The sequence below is a fragment of the Hippopotamus amphibius genome, chromosome 9 (genome assembly GCF_030028045.1).
Source record: "Hippopotamus amphibius kiboko isolate mHipAmp2 chromosome 9, mHipAmp2.hap2, whole genome shotgun sequence".
Lineage (NCBI taxonomy): Eukaryota > Metazoa > Chordata > Mammalia > Artiodactyla > Hippopotamidae > Hippopotamus > Hippopotamus amphibius.
Genome location: NC_080194.1, coordinates 65,258,116 through 65,278,823, shown reverse-complemented (window position 1 = coordinate 65,278,823; position 20,708 = coordinate 65,258,116). Strand labels below are relative to the sequence as shown.

The 20,708-nt window shown below is 36.2% G+C and overlaps 1 protein-coding gene across 1 annotated transcript in view; it reads right to left on the bottom strand.

Annotated features, from left to right (window-relative positions):
• The window catches only part of DLG2 (discs large MAGUK scaffold protein 2), a 1,973,535-nt gene that overhangs the window by 1,551,681 nt on the left and 401,146 nt on the right, over positions 1-20,708 (bottom strand). The window lies entirely within an intron of this gene.

Sequence of the window (20,708 nt, the reverse complement as noted above, 5' to 3'; positions counted from 1 at the left end):
GCAAGATATAAAGCCGTAGCCTACAAACTGCTTCGCTTGATAATTAAGTTTAATGATATCAGGACAGAAGCATATTGATTTTTAGTAAAACCTACCACTGGAAGTTTGATACCAGAAAATTACTATTGTAAATTACTTGCACTAAGCCCATACCTTAACCATTTAAATGCATTATTTTTATTTTGTTTGTTTCCAACAGGAGAAAATATATCTTGTAGTTAAATATACCCTGTGCTTATTCTCCTAGAATCTAAGCCCCCTGAGGATAGATACAATGTATATCTCTGGCACCTAGCATGGTACCTGTACTTGAAGTACTATATAAATATTTGGGGGATGAAACAATAATTACAGCTCTAGTTATGTCATTTATTTTTCCTGATAAAATACTTTTTAAAAACCTATAATATGTATTGTTTGTCCATATGAGAACCATATATACATACAGTAACTATTATATATAAATATTTAAGAAAGCATATATATAATATATAGTAAAATAAATATATATATTTAAGAAAGGAATAGATTGGTGCATGTAGCTGAAGATATATGCAACTACAAATATTTTTATTGGCAAATCCAGTCTCATGCAAGAATGTTGGTTTGGAACAATCAAATCTATAATGGAAAAGGGCAGCTTCCAGCTAAAGTGCTGCAACAACCACAGCACACGGCTGAAACTAAGCATTTGCCCTTGTGATAGAGAAACAGTAATAAATAAAAGCATTTTTATTACTAATAACAGTAATTTATCAAGTGGCTATTATCTGAAGTATTGTGGCAGATGTGTTATACATATTATCTCTGATGGTCACAACACCTTGCAGAAAGGAAATATAATTTCAATTTCATAGATGAAGAAACAGAAGCTCCCTGAGATTATACAATTTTCCCTAGATGACATGGCAACTATGTGGCTCCAACCTGAAGGACAAAGTCTGTGTGCTTTCCATCTTATCATACTTCAAATTCTGAGGCAGTTTCTGCCTCCGCAAGTCCAACTTGAGAGTGTGGCACAGAGAGATCCTAAAGGCCCTCTCTAGCCAAAGGTAGCCTAGACTCCATGCAGAGTAAGTATAAACAACTTGCAATTCCCCTAAAAAGATTGGCATGTCTCTGGGCTCTTTATACTGAGGTCTACCTAGCTTATAAGGACCTTGGGAGCAACCTGGAAGGAATGGACTCCCCCAAAGAAAGACTATCTCCAAGGAAAATAACTAAAGAAGTCTACCCATGTGGACTCTCATCCCAGTCTGTCTGTTCCCCATTTACGCAGGACAGCAGGCACACAAATGACATCTGCAAAGCTTGTTAACTTAGCAAAATAGACTGCAGGCAGGTCATGGCAAAATGCCTGCCCTCATTTCCAGAGTCTCCAGGGGCAAATAGGAAATTAGGATCAACTAGAAAAGGACTGACTTTTTCCAAAGAATTCCCATGATGAAAAAATATCTGGACAGTACTGGATCTTAAAGTTAAATCATGGGAGACAGGAGTCTATGTATTCTTCACAAGTTAAATGTGTGTGATTCTTTGTAAGAGAAACATAAAAATTAAATAAGAAAACTCATGAGTGAATTCACAAATTGCTACAGAAATCAAGAAATGTTCACTTTTCACCTTTCTCATGATTTTTCATTGTATAGACCAGAAATGCATGTCAATTTTGCTGATATAAATGATTTGGAACATAGCTCACTGATAACCAGTAACACCTCCTTTGTTATGATCACCAAAATCTAAAACAACTTTAAAATTTAGATAATTACGTATAGTAAACTATAAATCATGAAATCATCCTGTAAAAATTCTGTTTTCCTAACAAATCAGTTGATATAAACTTTGTTGAACATCAAATGTATTCTTTATGAGGCTCAATTTTTCCCACTATTATACAATGCTATGAGTTGAACAGAGTACAGAAATTCCAATAGCTGTGCACAGGCCACAAATCAAAAAAGCTATGTGGTCTGAAATGCAATTTTGTTTTCCAGTTAATATAAACAACCTCAGTAGTATTGCTAAGTGCCCTTCCACAGTCCACCTTCCTACACCCCATTATACTGGCTTGCTATCACTTCCTCAAATTCGGTATTTCATGCTCATTCTTTCTAAGGACCTTGAATTTGCTGTTTTCTCTGCCAGAAACTCTCTTCCCCTGGATCTTCATGTGTTTGGCTCCTTCTCATCATCCAGCTCTCTGTTTAGATTTACCTCTTCAGTAAACCCCTCTTCACCTGATCTCCCTAAATTAGATTCCCTTTCATCATTTTCCATTAAATAATCCTGCCTATTTCCTACTTAGCAATTACCACAATCTGAAATTATATTTTTTTACTAATCTCTTATTATTTGACATTTACTCCTGAGAACATAAAGTCTGTCTGTTTTGACCATGGCTGTGTCACCAGTGTTTAGGACAGTGCCCAACACATTGGGGATGCTAAATTAAGACTTCCTTGTATGAATGAATAAGACGCATCACAGGGAAACTCTTTTAAAAAACAGCAATAGGGTTATAGTCAGGAGTCAACATGAAATTTGCAGTCTATTGCTTTTAATATGGCTCATTTCCTAAAGATGTGGTTTATACTAACTATAGTATTTATAAATATATAAAGAATAGTTTTCAGATTCAACATTAACATTTTATTAAGCAGGCTGTGATGAGGCACACTCATGTACCTATTATCACTAAGTATTCACAACCAGTGAATTAAGTGTAGTTTTGCAGGTGATGAAACTGAGGCTTAGAAAATTGGCTTGCCCAAGTTTATGCAGCTACTGCGTTGGTAAACCAGTGCATGGTGGGTACTCCATTGACTGCGTAGATAAGCCATGTGAACCTTGATCATCTAACTCCACGTCCCATCCCATCATTGTTATGATGCTGATCTACTGCACTTTCAAAATCACTGAACTCATTGATGCGGGTAGTAAATACCATAAACTTAAAATATTTGGTTCTAAGTGTTCTTTATCGGAATAGAATATACTTCGCTGTTTTCAAATATACGTAAAAATCAGGCTCCTAAATACAGATATATCAAATGACCAGAATCTCATTTCTATAGTATTTGTGTTGCTTTTGAGGCAGCTAGTAGATAAATAAATTGATGTTTGGATTGACTAGTTAAAAATATCTTTATGAATGTCACAGTTAGTAACATAAAAACCTGACCTCCTGCAATGCTGGTACAGAAGTCCAGTCATTAATCTTTAAAAGGCAGAACATTGACCCTGAAGCACTACAAGATGCTCAAAGACAAAGCACAATATCTTCATCAACCTGGAAATGAGGAGTAATTACATTCTATGTTTTAAATTAGTAAACAAAATTAGCCAGAGTTAACCACAGTATTCCATTAGAAAAACAAAATAGAAAAAAAAAAAAAAAAGATTATTCACCCGCTAAATTCGGATACTTAGAAGTTTGCCACTTAACTTTCACTGGCATTTGAAAATAGAGAATATATAATCAATGCTAAAATAATTTGAATATCATGAGTTTAATAAGAATAATCACATAATATGTAAACTTGCCCAGATGGAATGAGCTACTTTGGGAGGTGGTAAATACAGATATGTAATAGACATATAACTGGAGACTTTCCGGCAGATGATAGGTTCCCCTTTAGCAGGGCAGCAGTAGAGGAGATTTAAAACTGAGGAAAGTCATTGCCCTGGATTACCATTAAAACTACTTTTAATTCTATGATTCTGTGGTATTTTTAACCTTAATTCTCCAGGAAGATTAACTCACTTTTAAAATAAGGACCATGGAGAGCATCTAATGTACACAAAAAAATGTTCTCATTCCCTAAAATAAACCACCATAAAAAAACCTTTCCCATGGCTGAGTGGCATTAAGAAAAAGAAGTTTCCTTATCAATATTGGCAAGGACAGTAAATAGAGAAATAGCTGAACCACAAAATTATTCTCAATCAGAAGGTATGGATGTTCAACACAGTACATTAACAGTTACATTTTAGTTTGAAAAAAAAATTAAGGGCAATATTGGGATTCTCTAAAATTTATAATTTTTTTATTCTATCAAAGTGTAATTGTAACTTAAAAGGACCCATAAATTATCTAGTCAAAGTTCTTCGGTTTAGATTAGGAAACTGAGGCACAGATTGGTCAAGTGATTTGCCCAAGAACACCCAGAGAGTAAGAGTTCAAAGAAAATAACCCAAGTTCTCTGGCTTCCAATTATGATTCACTACTATACCATGCTTCCTTTCCAGTCTGATGTGCTTCCTGGAGTCAAGTTTCTCTTCATCTGATTCCCTCTCAGTTCCTGTTAGAAGTGACCCAACTTTCTGCCCCATCCATCGTTATATTTGCATAGTATTCACTTAGTCACTTTACTAACGAGTTCTAAAACACAAGATTGACCTCTCCCCCCACCTCTTAGGAGCAGTTTCTCAGAGCTATCTGAAATGCTATAGTCCTCATTTTGCCCCAAATAAAACTTAACTCCCAACTCTCACATTATGCATTTTTTTTCCAGTCAAAAAAGGAATCACACTAAAGGCCTAAAATTCTCAAGGATGTCTTTTTTTCACTTTCCAAATTTTAATTTTCTCACTAGATTTACATTATTTCATCAGTTCTGGAAAACACGTCTACAACAAATTTTGAAAATTGTATTGCCCTTGGTTACTTCAGGATTTTCCACATCATATGACCAGTGGCAACACAATGATTCACTTAAGTCCTTAAACCAGAGCAAAGATAAAGTCTTCAATTGAAAACTCTGTTTTGTAAAGAGCAGAAATCAGCTGTCCAAGCCTCAAGAGTGGGGAAAGCATCTCCAAACATATTGAAATTAGGTTAAAAGTATAACAAAAGGGAGGAAGTTTCCCTGCTGGACAAAGGTAACAAATACAATTAAAAGTTATTTCAGATTCTGATTTCTATGGATCAATAGCTGAAGGGAAGACACCTCTCACCTGGCAAAAGAGCGTCCAAAAGACCTTTACAAATTAAGCTACAGTCAAAAATGGGCAACAGAGAAAGAGTAGAGAGCAATACAGGATACTAACACATGCTTCTGAATGATGTTAGAAAATCAGCCCCCAGAGTTTTTTGGGCAATCACTAAAGAAAACTGAGAAATGCAAACAAGAAACCTAAAGAGTCAGTATGGTGCAATTTCATCTATCTTAATTGCCTTATAAATTCTTGGGTCACTTTCTGGGCCTCCCCTAAATTGGTTTAAAGTATGTGACAGGAAAGATGGTGAGTGACTCCGCAAAGGGAAGCCTAGAGGTTTATTACTCATGGCAGTTGTTCTCAAATTGTAGCATACTTAAGAATCACTTGAAGGGCTTATTAAAACACAGATGTCTGGTTCCCACCCCCAAAATATCTGATTTAGTTGATCTAGGGTGGAGCCAAAGGATTTACTTTTCTAACAAGTCCCTAGAGGATGCTAAAACTGTTCTGGCTGGAGGACCACATTTCAAGAGTCACTGGCCTATGAATTGTGCTATTGAAATCTTCTCAAACTAATGTGGCTTAATAAAGCTGTTCCTATCTGTTGTTCTAGATATATGGCATAGGCCTAAATTTGTTTGAGGCTCAGTAGCTACTGCTGGCTTAAATAATTATATTATCAGTGGGTCCTTTCTTCACTCAATATAATTCATTGTCTGCTATTGACTGTCATAGAATGATTAGATCTGGAAGAATTCCTAGGAATAATCTGGTCTAATACCCTAATTCTGAAGATGAAGAAAAAAAGTCCAGCGTCATATTTAATGGATCTACACAATTGTGATTTCCAAACTGAGGCCTGCTTTTAAGAATGGCCTATGACCTAAACAGTCACAATAATATATTATGTACATATAATAATCATGACTATTGTTTGTCATACAATTAAATTTTTTTCTTAAGATAATTAAGAAATTCTCACTGATACTTATTTTAATTCAACCAGAACTTATTTTGAGCAGTGACAAGTAGAAATATGCAAGGCAGGAGCCTCTTTTGGCTAAGTGGTTTCCAGGCAAAAGAATGTTATAGACTCTTTGTTATATAATACAGCCATGAATCCAAGGAAACCCTAAGAACTATTTGTAACAGAGTTCAATAAAATAAATGTAAGACTTGCAATTCATTTCAATATAATGAAAATCTACTATTTGCCAGGCAGTACTAAACACGTTCATAATTAGGATCTGATTAAAATCTCTTAACCCCCCTGTAAGATAAAGAAACTAAAGCTTTTAGAGTTTAAATAGCATAGCCTAGGCTAGCAATATGTTTTCCCATGATAAAAACACAAAAGTTTTCCTAATATATTTGCCAGCACTTATTTAATTTAGCTGTTTGACAAGTTGGCACATTTGTATCCTACTAAGGCCTGATGACTTCATTTTCAGGAAGCAAAAATACAAATATCCTCTTAGACAGCCAGGAAGTCTAAAAATTTGTTTTCTAAGTATTCATGAGTCCAGTATGGACATCCACCCTCCCTCTCCCCTCTTGGAGAACAACAGTGCCACTGCCAAATTAGATGACTTCCTTTCCTGGAAGCACATTTAGCATATTATAACAATCTCAAATAGTTTAAATAACACCCTCTATATTAAACAAAAACATTTTTTGGCAGAGGAAACAATGGTCCTTAACAGAGACATTCTATAAACTGGCCACTAGTTAAATTTGGCTCTAAGTTCCATGATCTTCTTATAAAGGGAAGGACAATTCACCATACAACCTTTCTTACTTTGCTAAATTCCTCACAGTAATTATCAAAATTCATAATCAGAACTGATTGAGAACTCTGTCCAAATCTCAAGCCCAAGTCAACACCAGGAGGCTCAATCAATTGGCAGTGCGAGAAAATCAGTCCAGGTTATAAAGGTTAATCAACAGAGAAACTGTTCCTTTATTGACATTTACCACTCAATGAATATGACAGACATATCACCCTATATTTGAAAGCAATCTGATGGCCTCTGGAGCCATAATGACAATTGTCTCTACTTGCTAACAGAAGATTTAGAAGACAAGAAGAATCATCATTGAAGGTATATTTCAAGCAGCCTCAATAAATGCAATTCCTATGAAATATCACAGAAGAATTTTATGTGTGCTTTAAATATTTAATACATGTTCATAATAATAATATTCATGATTTATTTTCATTGTTTTCATGATTAAATTTGGTGGCTTTATAAATAAAATAGAGAATGGAACCCCATTTTACATCAGGGGCTATAGTAAATAAGGGCCACCTTGTGACAACTGATCAGAGATAAATTAAATCTGAGGTCACCAATTAGTAAAACACTTATACATACTTTCCTTGGACTCAAGTTCTTCTTGATTTCATCACATAAAGCACTATGACCTCTTTAACATTACCCTGTACATGACTCATTTTTGATTCCTTGTCTTGAGTAAGTACACAAGACGACAATCACAAAAAAGAATGAAGTAGTTTTTAGACTGCTTAGAGGAAGCTATTGCCCCAAAAGCCCAATCGGACCTGAAAACCACCACCAAAAGAAAGTATGAGGGTTTTTCTGGAAGGCGTGAACCAGACGGGAAAAGAGAGACGTGAAATAGCTTACAAAATGGTTGGTGATCACCAGGAACTTAAGAATATACACCAAAACACAGAAAACAAAATTCTCAAAACAAACATACATGACTACTGAAAATGATGGACAGTTGATGTCAGCTCAGTAGCAGGAGAACCCAGTGTGCTGATCAGGCTAAAGCCAGAAATTAGGTTAAACTCTACAGAAAAGAAGACGTATCTTGCCTGTTAAACATAGAAACAAATAAAATGCTCTAACACTTACACTGTCTTTTTGTCAGTTTCATTTTCAAAACACTGATTGTCTTTATTTTGCTCAATACATGCAGCATTTTCCTTTGGCCCACTGCAAGCTGTAAGCTAAAAATAAAGTTTAAAAAATCAATACTGCTTGTTTTCTGCAATGTGAATTCAGTGTTTTTCAAACTTTTAACATGCACGTTAAAATATCTAAGACTTGAATAAATATTATTAGATATTGCTTATGTCAGTTTAGGATATGACTGCATTGTCTAACCCATTTTTATATTGCTCCCAAAGAGAAAACATAAAATGGGGCAGTTATTCAAAGGCAAAGGTATTAATTTCAAAGCTTCTCACCAGAGAGTGTTGAACTTGGATTATTCAAATGTAAACTGATGATCTGGTAGAAGCTGAACATGGGAAGATGAAGATAGAAGGGTTGATTTCATATTATGTAAGTTCCCCTACTTGCAGGAATCTCTACTCTAGGGTACCTACAGGAAACCTCAGAACAAGCAGAGGAACTGACTGTCTTTGCTCTGGATTGCCTTTTCAAGGATGTTTGTCTCACTACAGCTTTGGATGACAGAAATAGTGTCTACTTCCAAAGCAAATGATAATTTTGCTTACTGACCATTGTAAAACATCTGTGTTCCCTAAACTGAGAGTTGGTATCCATTGTGTGTGAATGTATTCCTTGGCCATCTTCGCATTGCCCTGTAGAAATGGGGGCTTGAGGAACTGGTTCAAGAAAATTCTGCCTGGCTACTGCTATTGTTGCAAATAAAGTCCTTTGTCTTTGTCCTAGGAGGCTTCTGACAGCATCCATGAAATGGTGACAGGGTTCTTGGCTTACAAGTTGGATAAAATCTTAGACCCTTCACAGTTCTTGACAGTGGTGGTGACAAGGAGAAAATGCTGACCGAATCATGGTTTTCTAGAAGAGAAAGAATCAGGGACTTGCAGGGTGATAAAGAGGATTTCTGGAACATCTTTGGGAATTGGTAGCAAACATATTGACCAAATTGTGTGCTCAACTGCATAATGATGGTCTTCCACTTTAATGACTGTTAATGAGGAGGAATTTACAAAGTAATTGCAGGCTGAGTACTGGGAAATAAACTCAAAGACACCTCCCAAATGGTGCCCTGGTTGTGACTCTTTTCTGAGTGGGTGAGCTGAAATTCCTGCCCCCTTTCAGAAATAGTTATGGAGAAATGTACCTGGGCTGATTATGAATGAGAGAAATTTGCAACCATGGTGAGCAAAAACCAGGATTTCTCTGACTCCGGTCTGGTTGTAGATGCTCCTCTTCTCTGTCCCCATAATTTATAAATATCACATGCTTATATATCTGTTTGTCCTGCTATAGCTCCTTGGAGAACAGGCAATGTATCTTATTGTTTTTCAGTTTCCAAGAGTCAACAAATATTTGTTTAATAAATAAAAAATAAAAGATTAAATTAGATGAACAGATGGATGCTTAGACGGAGGAACAAGTAATGAACAAATGCTCTGATCTGGCTAAGAGGAATGTCAAGCTCAACCACCTGAGGATACCCAGGTAATCTCTGCATCAGAAACACAGACGCCATTACTTACCTTGTTCTCAGTTTGAGGTGATGGATGTGCTACCACATTTGGTATGATGATGAACACAGGGAGCAATGCAGCCTCATTCAGCAGCTTAAGCTGGTCTTATCAGGCTCTTCCTGTGGGCCTCTACACGAGTGATGCAGATTTGTACGGTTTATGTCCCCAGACAGTATTGATGGCACTGTTGCTAATATAGGACTCGGGGTGGACCCAAAACATTAGAAGTTCATCTCACTGAGCCGCAAGCTACCTCCACACCATGCATAATCAAAAGTAAATGTTCTTTGCTTATGGCTACAGAGGTGCTCTCACTCTCCATGATTCATGATCCGTCCCTCCCCTTTATACTGATGCTTTAAGAGAAAAGATGATTAAGAGTGGAGCTAAAGTTTCCCTGCTCCCAAGAGGGAATACTGGTCACGCACACTTGTCCGAATATGCTGGAGAACTTTGGGGAGGGCAAGGACTTAAAACTCTTACAATTTTGTTGCACAGGCACCAAAATCACAATCTGCTGGGCTGGCGAGGGGTGCACCAGAATTCAGCTAACTGGGTTCAGGCAGGGTTCATCGTGGGGAAGGAAGGCTAAAGGAACCTGTATATGGGGCCCTTTGGGTTGATTCAATGTACTGTGTGTGTGGCTTTCATTGGTGAATATACAATTGCTATTAACATTTCACCGTACATCTCATAAATCCAGAGGGGATTCTCCTGATCAGGAGGTGCTAATGAAGAGAAGTGCAAATAGAACATGTAAATCACTCCCCAATTCTTTTTTGTATTTTCTCTCAGGTAGTCCAGCACAAACAATGGAGAATCTCAGGAGGGAAAAAGGAAAGCACAGCCTTAAGGATGTAAAGGCTGCAGGGATAGTACAAGATGCAATATCTTAAAACAACAGCCAAGTATGAAGAGCAAAAAAGGCTAATGGGAGCTGGACCCTCACAGTGGATTATTGCTAAGTGATTTCAGTTGTTGATCCTATAGCCTTATCTATTCCAAACACTGTAACTGCAACTAAATCCGCTGCACTGATGGCACCTGGTATGTTATCTTTCCAACATCTTTTTTCTATTCCACTGGCACTCAACGTCCAAGACCAATTTCTATTCATGTGGCAAGCCCTCCAATATGTTTACGGTACTTCCTTAATACCTAAATTTCTCTGCCTTTTGCCATAAACATTTAGCATTGAGTGGCTTTACTTTCTGATGTTCAAAGTTGTTACTATATAGATGATGTGCCCTGTTAGTTGGCAATTCAGAGGCCTCAGCCAGCAGGAGTGAATAATAAACTCTGACAAAATTGAGGGACTATCTGGGCAAATTTCTTCTAGCAGTCAAGGAAAGACTGCTATCTTTAGTCTCAGCCATCAAAAAACAGACCCAGCACCTTAATGGACTCCAAATACTAGACAGAGTATGGTCTTAATTTGAGCAGTTCACCCAGTCTTCATTATCAGCAAACACACAAATCAGCATCTTTAAAGTGAAGCCCAAATCAGCAGGCTATGTTGGAAGCTCCTGGTAAGCTGTGGTATGCTCTCTACTTTTGTAGCCCCACAACCTTAATGACTTCTCTGAGATATGAGTCTCTGAGTAAGAGATGTTGCTTCACCTCTGGCAAAGAGAGGCAGCCTCCACCTGAAATCCCCTGAAGCAAAACTGCTGGTTCAGTGGGGTCCTCTATACATGGAGGTTTCACCAAATACCTGAGCTTGCTTCACTAATGGTTTAGCTAAACTAAAACCGATGGTGTCCACTGGGATGTTGATGCTTTCTTGTCCTCAGCTCCTGCTATGCAGAAATGAAAATAGATGTGTTCCCTCCACTCAGGGGCCAGAACTCAAAGTTGTTCACACAGCTCTGGCCAATATGCTTCCTGATAAACCCTGTTATATCCCCTGACTCTTGGGATGTTGTCAATGTCCTAAATGTTTGGTCTGCCCCTTGGAATACTGCAGACTGAAAATTAAACACATGCCTCTTTGGAGGCATGAATTGTCCAAATCAGAGCTGCCAATTGCAGATGCCGGCAGTCAGGACCTGATGAGACCAACTGGAGTCAAGCTGCTGATTGAGCTTGCACTGCCCACATTGCTGCCGGTATTCACCGTCACACCAAACACAGCAGCACATCCACCATCCTGGACTAAACACAAAGGAAAGGACTCTTCGTTTCTGAGTTTCTGATACAGAGGCTACCTGAGTAGCTTCAGGTGACTGAGGCTGACAATCCTCTTAGCCAAATCAGAGCCCTTGTTCCCTGTTTGTTCTTCCATCTATCTAGGCATCAATCTGTTCATCTAGTTTATATTTCATCTTTTTTACCTAGTAAACAAATACCTATCAATCCCTGGAAATTCAGAAAAAATAAGATATACTGTTCATCCTCCAAGGAGCTCTAACACAGCAGATATATATATATATAAGTACGTAATTTATAATACAATGTGTTAATTACCATAATAGATGTAAAGTATGAAAAGACCATCTATACCAGACTATGGAATCAAAGGAGGCTTCCTGAGGATGTGACATTGAAATAATTCTCAGGAAAAGGAGGAGTTATTTAGGGAACCAAGAATGTCTAATAGCAAAAAAAAAAAAAAAAAAAAAAAAGTGGCCTTAAAGTCATCATGCTCAAAAAGAAATAGCTTGGGTTTTTAGAGTAAGGAAGAAATAAGCTAGAATCCTTTTCCCTTCATCTACTGGCTGTGTGGAATGGAACAATACCTAAACTCTCTGAATCTCACATTTGTTATCTAAAATATGGAGAGGATGCCACCCATTGCATAAGGTCTCCCTTCTTACCAAGCATCCCACAGCTGAGCTGGATGTTATGAATCTCCAGCTTTCCTATCTCACTCCAGCTGGTATCCCATGTATACTTCCTGAATCTCAGTACAGTACCATGACTGACTTTCTATGCTTCCATATCCCCAGCACTACTCCTTCCACTGGTTACTTCCCATCAATTTGGCTTTCATGGAAATAGTAATTTTCTTCTATACTTCTATACTTCCTTCACTCTTTAAAAAAAAAAAAAAGACCCTGATCACTCTTGCTCCCAAACTAGTAATCTATCTCTGACCTTCTCTTCCCCAGAATCAATATTCTTGAAAGACATAACAGCAGTAGTAATAGCAACAATACAACAATATAATTATTTAATAAAAAGTTATAATAAACTAGGTGCTTTGAGTTTATTGATACATATTCATATGCATTTTCTCACTTATATTAAAACAGAAATCTATAAAGTAGGCACTAATATCCTTATTTCCTGGCTTGGAAAAGCAGAAGCTAGTCCTGTCTGAACGCAGAATCTATACACCTAACCACTGCACTAAACTCCTGAACCACTTCCTTACAACTCACCCTTTAACCTTTCAAACTGTGGTCTATACTAACAGCAACAGCATTACCTGGAAACTTGTTAGAAAGAGAAATTCTTGGTCCCCACCCCAGCCCTCCTGAATCAGAAACAATAGGGGTAGGGTGCTGCGTCTCTTATGTGACTTTGACACATCCTAGTTTGAAAATCACTGATCTAGATGTCAAAATGGTAAATAATGTCAGGTGCTTGAAACAAGTAAACTGAGCCAGGTATAAGAAATATTTAGGAAGGGGATGATGGTCCTTGGCAAAATGGAGAGCTCATGGCCTGTCTAGTGGGTACAGTCTCTAGCCATTTTCAGGCATTTTTGCTGCAATGAGGAAACCCAGACCTAGTACTGCCAGATGTTTAGAATTTTCAAGAAAACATGGAAGTCTGAACTTTCATGTGAAATATCTTGATTTTTCAATGTTGACAAAAATTACATTTTTTTTTAAATTTTATTTATTTATTTATTATTTTTGGGGGGTACACCAAGTTCAATCATCTGTTTTTATACACATATCCCCATATTCCCTCCCTTCCTTGACTCCCCCCCTCCTCGAGTCCCCCCCCACCCTCCCCACCCCAGTCCTCTAAGGCATCTTCCATCCTCGAGTTGGACTCCCTTTGTTATACTACAACTTCCCACTGACTATCTATTTTTCAGTTGGTAGTATATATATGTCTGTGCTACTCTCTCGCTTCGTCTCAGCTTCCCAAATTACATATTTTTAAAATTTCATTGAGCTACACAGAATGGACCAAACAAAATAAAAATTTAGGCTGGAGTCTGCATAAGGATAGGTGGCTTGTGGCCTCTGCCTTAATCCCTGAATGCTTCCACTTCTTCCCTGAATACAGCACTGTTAAAACTCACCAAGGACTTCCTAGTCCTCACTGTCTTCCACTTTCTCTAACTTTCTGGTGTCCTCATTGTCTTCCACTTTCCTTGGCATTTCATACTATTAACTACTTCCCCCTTCTTGAAACTGTTATCTCTATATTCAAAACACATCTCTCTCCTATTTTTAATATTTTTATTTATTTTTATACATCTTTATTGGAGTATAATTGCTTTACAATGTTGTGTTAGTTTCTGCTGTACACCAAAGTGAATCAGCTATATATATACATATATCCCCATATCCCCTCCCTCTTGGGCCTCCCTCCCACCCTCCCTATCCAACCATGTAGGTCCTCACAAAGCACCAAGCTGATCTCCCTGCGCTATGCAGCAGCTTCCCACTAGCCATCTATTTTATATTTGGTAGTATATATATGTCAATGCTACTCTCTCACTGCATCCTGGCCTCCCCTTCCCCCCTCTGTGTCCTCAAGTCCATTCTCTACGTCTGCGTCTTTATTCCTAGTTGATGCCCTACGTCTTTGTATCTTCCCTTTCATTTCCCCTTCTTCCTTTTAACCCCTCAGAGCTCAGCTGTTACTCCAAAATTCCTTTCATCTAGCTCTTCCTCAATACTCACTTCCAGATGACTCATACCTAGAGGACCTTTTTTATAACTTCTAGTGCTGCATTTTCAATCGCTTATATGTATTTCATCTAAAAATCACATTAGTACCTCAAATCTGTTCAATCTAAATGGAATAATTTTCTCTTCAGAACCCACTTCTATCCCTGGGTACCCCATTTCTGATAACACCACTACCCAATTTCTTAAGGACTACTCATATACCCTTGTCTTCCACGAAGCCAATGCTGATCCCTCCCTTTACCCAGCTAGCTGGGGCACTCTTATCCCATGACTCCCTCAGGATATATACTTTCCCTTTACATCTCTGTTAATGATGAGTCCACCTGGTTTCTTTTAAGAACAACTTAGAACATAAACAAAAGGAAAAATTGACTTTATAATTTTATCTTATCCACTCAAGTACATTTTAAGTTCCTTGAAAGCAATGAGTGCACTACTATTTCCATATCCTTCATGTGCCTGAAAAAAATAAATGTGCGTAGGTATTTAGTGAATTCTTTAATTACACAGTGCTTAAACAGGTGTATTCTACATTACAAAATGTCTTGACAAATATTTACCAATTTTAAATGGATTTTTCTTTTTCTATATCAGAAAAGATTTCTATTTAAAAGAATAGTATAGTACATTTCTTTTTTTTTAAATCTGTATGGTAAATAAACACTCACCAGATTTAACTGTTTTGTAGATCTATTAGCTTGGCCTACTTATTTATTTTATTTGCTTATTTATACTATCCATATTTTGCTCAAACCTGGAAATTTTTTCTGAGAAACTAAATGTTAGTACTGGTGAGTATCACACACAAAATCTATTTTTTCAAGGACCAAAGCCTTATAAACTCAAAAAAGTAAGTGAATCAAGCTCTGTGATGCCAGGCCACCGGGAAGCACTCACACTGTCCCTTCCCATCCTCCAAGGCTGTGAACTATACAGATTAGCCTGAGGCATATCACATTTGTGCTCTGGAATAGTCCAATCCTATCTCATATTTTCTGCCCTTTTATATAAAAGGCATCTAATTTTACTTCACTTTATAATATCCTCTTCAGATACAAGAAACGCTGCAATCTACAGAAGTGTGTGATTGAATACCCCTTCACGTCACAGGAAACATCACGCTGCTGTTTCTTAGGCTCTACCTCAGCATTACAAACAACTGATGAATTTAAACTAAATCATTTTCTTTTGCTGGAGAATAGTAAACTCCATTATGATTACCCTGAAGATAAAGGCCTCAGGGTTCCTTGAAAAGGTAGATAGGAAGGAACAAAACTAGGTACTACCTAAGAGCTCAAGAGACTAGATATCAGTTTTCAAAAAAGGTCCTCAGTCTATGTGTTCATTCTACAAACAGTTATTAAATTATATTACAGGGAATTCCCTGGAAGTCCAGTGGTTAGGGCTCTGTGCTTCCACTGCAGGAGGCCTGGGTTTGATCCTTGGTGGGGGAACTAAGATCCTGCAAACTGCGCAGTGTGGCCAAAATAAAAATTATATTACATACAAGGTATTGAACTAGATGTCATGAGGAAACACAAATGAGATGTGGTCCATAAACAAACAAACAAAAAAAACTAAGTAAGAAAGGAAATGAGATATATACAAAAATCATTATAAATCAGGTAGAAGACTTTGCATGTCAAAAAAGAAATACAGATAAAGTGCTCTGGAAATTCAAATAGGTTCAAGCTCAATGAACATTTAAATAGTGCTTACTATGCCAGACTTTAAGGAATTTAGAGTGAAGTAGGTGAGGCAATTATACAAACTGATAACCTCAATTTAAATTTGCAGTGATAGAAACATGCAAAGAATGCCATGGAAAAATAAGTTGTGAGACAGACACATAGGACAATAAAACAGAATGAGGTAGCTGGAGAATCTGGTGTTGCTGAACCATGAGGCAAGGAGTTGTAAAAAAAAAAAAATAAAACAGAAAAGGTAAGCAGAGGCCAGTTTAGGAAGGTCTTACACATCAAGCCAAAGAACTCAGATTATCTCACGGGAAATAAGAAACCAAAGGGTTGAGGAGAGATATGATAGGGAAGAAGGGGAGTCAAAACGGAGAAACATTTAAAAAGTAAAAGTCACACAGACATATTGGCCTTTTTTATTTACTGGTTTATATTTTTTCTTAATTTTAAAATATATTTTGAAATAATTTCAGGCTTATAAAATCTTGCAGAAATAGGACAGCGAATACCCTGTTTCCCTCACACTCATTTGCAAAATGTTAACACTGTAAAAATCAAGAAAATGACACTGATAAAATATTACAATGTAATATATGGACCTTATTCAATTTTTACCAATTATCCTAATGATGTCATTAGTTTTTGGTCCAGGATCCAATCCAGGATCATTTGTCACATTATTTTTCATGTATTTTTACTTTTCTTTAATCTGAAACAATTCAGCCTCCCTTTGTCTTTCAAGACCTTGATATTCTGAAGAGTACTGGACATCTGGTCAAATGTTCTTAATTTAGGTTTGGCTAATACTTCCTCATGAATAAATGCAGGTTATACGTGTTTCATAAGATTACCACAGAAGTGATAATATATGCTTCTCAGTACGCCATTATCAGGAGGCACATGCTGTCAGTTTGTCCCTTTGACTGGTAATGCTACTGTTCACCACTTGGTTAAGGTGGTTCTGCCAGGTTTCTTTACTGTGAAGTTATTTTCCCTGCGTAATTAATAAGCATCTTGCAGAAGATACTTTGAGTTTAGATAAACATCCTATGTTTCACCCACATCTACTCACTAATTTTCACATTCATTGATGATTCTTGCTTGAAACAATTTTATTACTATGGAGGTTGCCAATGGTGGTTCTCTAATTCCTTCATTCCTTCCAGACTTGTTAGTTGGTATTCTCCAGTAAAGAAGAGCTTTCTCTTCTCCTTCATTTGTTTATTCACTCGTGCACATATCTTTACCAGCGTAAATGCATGATTTTCATTTTATTATATGGGTTATAACCTGTTACTGTATTTAATTACTTTGTTGCTCAAATTGTCCAAAATTTGGCCCATGGGATTCTTTTCAAGTTGGCCCCTGTGTCTTTCTGAAATATCTTCATTTCCTACTTCCTGGCAGAGTAAGATGTCCCAGACTCATCTTGTACTTTCTTCCTTTGTCCCAGCCTTGGAATCAGCCATTTCTCCTAGGAGCCTTGGTTCCGTTTGGAAGAGAATGGTATTTAGAAAGCAAAATTTGAGGCCTAGCTGTGCTCATTATTACTGAGCATCACTGCTTCCTGGCAATTTTAGCAGACACAGCAAGAAATTATATATATTATATATTATATATATAATATTATGAATGTATGTGTGTACATAGAGAGAGAAAGAGAGAGGGATAAAGAGAGAGGTCTTATTGACCTTTCTCCTTTGTGTATTATTCACAATATATTTATTTATTCAATCTTTGAAAACCCATAATGTGGTTTTGAAATTGCTAACTCATAGCCCTGTAAAAAACAAACAAAAAACCAAAAATATAAAAACCTAACTAAATGTTCATCTTTTTACCATTAACCTAAGTGAATATACTCAAATCTTTGTTTTCAAAGTTAAGTCTTTTCTCTCTCTCCTTCAAGGTGGTTACATCATTCATTCATAGTAGCTCATTTGTTAGTTTCTGTTCCATTTTGGTTTCAATTATTTAGTTTTAAATGTGAAATATTAATGTGCTTCTAAAATTCAGAACTATATAGAACAGTATCATCAGAAAAGAGTTACTCTCCTTCTACTGTTTTTATTCCAACATAATCATCCTTTATAAATAACCAATACCTGGTTGATATCAGAATTCAGAGCTGCTAAAGGAACTGAAATTTGCAGAGCATGGTACCAGAGAAGAGAAATCTCAGAAGAGAAGTGGCTCCAGAAATTTGCATAGAATTTCTCTTAAGTCTTTGGCTTAATAAAATGCTTCCCATGCAGGGTTGGGGGAAGGGGGGTGGTGGAAGGAAGAGAGAGAGAAAGTCTGTAATACCTAACATGAAATAGCTACTATGCTATTTTAAGATTCTATTCAGCTTAATCTCTAAGCTGAATAGAGATTCTAGAGGTGGCACTGTGCTGCGAGATATGTTATCTGACCAGCCAGAGGGGAGAGACAACACTCAACACCAGGAATTCAAATTGAGGACCTAGAAAAGCCATACCTTAGAAATAGAACTATCCTATTTGTAGAATAATGGATACTCTAGATCTGCTATAACAAAGCTTCAAAAACGAGACTTTAAAGGATTATGCTCAACTATCAGTAAAACATCCATGAATTGGAAGATGCATGAACATATAGTCTAATATATATGTTACTGAAGCTTTAAAAGAAGAGTAAAGAAAGATTAGGACAGAAAAATATTTAAAGAGAGAGTGGCTAAATTTTTTCCAAATATGATGAAAAATATAAACCCAGAGATCCAAGAGTCTCAATAAATCCCACACAGGATAAATACAATGAAAGCCATACTTGGGCACAACATAGTTATATGAATGGAAACCAAAGATGAATTTTAAAATCTTAAAAGCAATCAATAAGATAGACACATTTCATAATGGGGAACAATAAGAAGAAGAATTATTGACTTCTCATCAGGAACAAAATAATCCAGAATACAATGAAACAATATCTTTAAAGTATTGAAAGAAAAAGAAAAAAATCCTCACATTTTGCAATTCTATATGCAGCAAAATTATTATTCTAAATATGGAAACATAATAAAGTCATTTTCTCATAAGAAAACTTGAAAGAACTCATCACCAAAAGACCTTAATGCAAGAAATCCAAAAAAAAAAAGTTCTCCAAGTGGAAGAAGGATGATACAAAATGGACCCTTGGATATACACTAGAGAATGAAGAGTGCCAGAAATAATAAATATGTAGATAAATAATTTTTCCATGTCTTAACTTCTTCAAACTTCTTTAAAACAAAATAACAACAATGTATCTTGGTGTTTATAGTATGTGTAGAAGTAAAATGTATAACAATAATGGCACAAAGTATAGGCAGTGGTAAATGGAAGTATACTGTTGTAATGTTCTTGCATTGTATGTGAAGTGTCAAAATATTAACTTATGGTAGTCTGTGTGATAAATTAAAGATTACATATTGTAATACTTAGGGCAACCACTAAAATATGAACCTAATAGTGGTTGGACAAATATTTTAGATACCTTCTGAAAGGTATTGAGAAAGATATAACCTTTTTGCAGTTTTTCCACCAGAAATGCATAAAGTGAATCTAATAATAAGGAAACACCAGAAAAACCCAAATTACAAACTATTTAATAAAATAAATGTTCTCTGATAGAAAAAAGCTTTTAAAGAACTGGCCGAGATAAAGTTAAGTATGCACTCAGAAACATGGCAGTAAAAGTGAAAATTATTAGAGATAAAGAAAAAATCTTAAGAGATGCAAAAGAGAAAAAGCTGATTAACTACAGAAAAGCCATTAAGTTAAGTAGATTCTCCTCAGCAACAATAGAGACCAAAAGACAACAGAATATATGTTCACAGTATATACGTTCACAGAATATATGTTCAAGAGAAAGTGACTACTAAATTACAAGTTGATATACAGCTAAATTATCATGCAAAAGTGGGGGTACTGGCATACAAATACCAAGATAATTTAATAATCAAGACCCTTACCAAAAAAATTATTAAAAGATGTAGTTAAGCAAGAAGAGTGAACTCAGAGGAACACATAAGTTCATGGATCAACGGTGAGCACATAAATTAACAAAATATATGATGAATTTAATATGCCATTGATTTTATGCTCACATAAGGGTAATAAAAAGAAAGACTGGAGTGTTCAATAAGTTAAAAGTACATTAAGGTTCCTGTCATTTTTCAGAGAGAACTATACCTAACAACTTCTGATTTCTTAATTTATAGATGACTATATATGCCAAAATGATAACCAATAAAAAATAGAAATACAACCAACACTCTTCAAACCAGCAGAAGAAAAACTAAAAAGCAAATATAGAAGTGTTTTAAGTACAATAAGAGATAAAAATGGGGCGATAAGGTAGAGAAAAAAAGGATAGTTAATAAATAAAAATTTATGTCCTAAAATGACAGAATATGTCTAAATATTTTTAGGACCTATAATAAATGCAAATGAACTAAACTTACCTATTTAAAATGGATAGCAGATTGGACAAAATAAATGTTCATAATAATAGTTAATGTTTATTGACTGCCTAGTCTCTAGATGCTTTATAAGAATTAACTTATTTAATCATCACAATAGTCTATGAGGTCTTATACTATTATTGCATCCATTTTATAGATCAGGAAATTGAGGCTTAGAGGTGTTAAATAAATTACCTAAGAACACAGAGCTAGTAAGGAGGTGTGGCTGTGTTTTCCACCCACATAGTCTCGCTCCAGAGTCCATATCCTTA